General features: G+C 46.5%; 1 protein-coding gene across 3 annotated transcripts in view; it reads left to right on the forward strand.

Annotated features, from left to right (window-relative positions):
* Nucleotides 1-508: 508 nt before the first annotated feature.
* LOC143297791 (calcium/calmodulin-dependent protein kinase type 1-like) overlaps nucleotides 509-720 on the forward strand; it is a 62049-nt gene continuing 61837 nt past the window's right edge. For all 3 annotated transcript variants that reach the window (XM_076610283.1, XM_076610284.1, XM_076610285.1), the window contains exon 1: nucleotides 509-720. This exon is cut by the window's right edge and continues 25 nt beyond it. The gene's annotated coding sequence lies outside the window, so the exon portion shown is untranslated.

The following is a 720-nucleotide window of genomic DNA, read 5'->3' on the forward strand; positions in this document are numbered from 1 at the left end:
ATGTACTAAATGACTTGCCTCAGTAACTAAGTCAGGTCTTGTTTCAGGCTAAATAATTCTAGCATAAAGATATATATATATATATATATATATATATATATATATATATATATATATATATATATATAATGTGTGTGTGTGTGTGTGTGTGTGTGTGTGTGTGTGCCACACCAATTCATTCACACCTAATATAGACACGGACACACTCATACACGCGCGCGCGCGCGCACACACGCTTACGCTCATACACATATGCACACACACGCGCGTGCGCGCACACACGCACACGCATTCACGAACACACACACTGACAATCACACAGAGACAAACACACAGAGACAAACACACACAAACACCCACATCCCCCACCCCTCTCCCACACACACTCCAGACCCCTACTGTCCCCAGAAAACCACACCACACCACACCACACCACACCCCCCTTTTCGCGAATACCTCGCCTCTCGCCTCGCCCAGCCCACAAACTAGTTACCCGCCGCGTGTAGATATTTATCGCCAGGATCTGTTTCGCTCCACGCTAATACATTGGATCTCCCGTAGTATTCAGCTGGAGAAGGGAAGCCCAGTGGACTCACACAGCTGTGTGTGCATGTGTATGTGAGTGTGTCTTATGTGACCACAGCCGGCACCTCTGACAGAATATCATCGCAACGGAACAGGAATTATTGAGAGGAGACACACACCATTGACATATTCTTT

This window comes from Babylonia areolata, chromosome 23 (assembly GCF_041734735.1).
Source record: "Babylonia areolata isolate BAREFJ2019XMU chromosome 23, ASM4173473v1, whole genome shotgun sequence".
In the NCBI taxonomy this organism is placed as follows: Eukaryota; Metazoa; Mollusca; class Gastropoda; order Neogastropoda; family Buccinidae; genus Babylonia; species Babylonia areolata.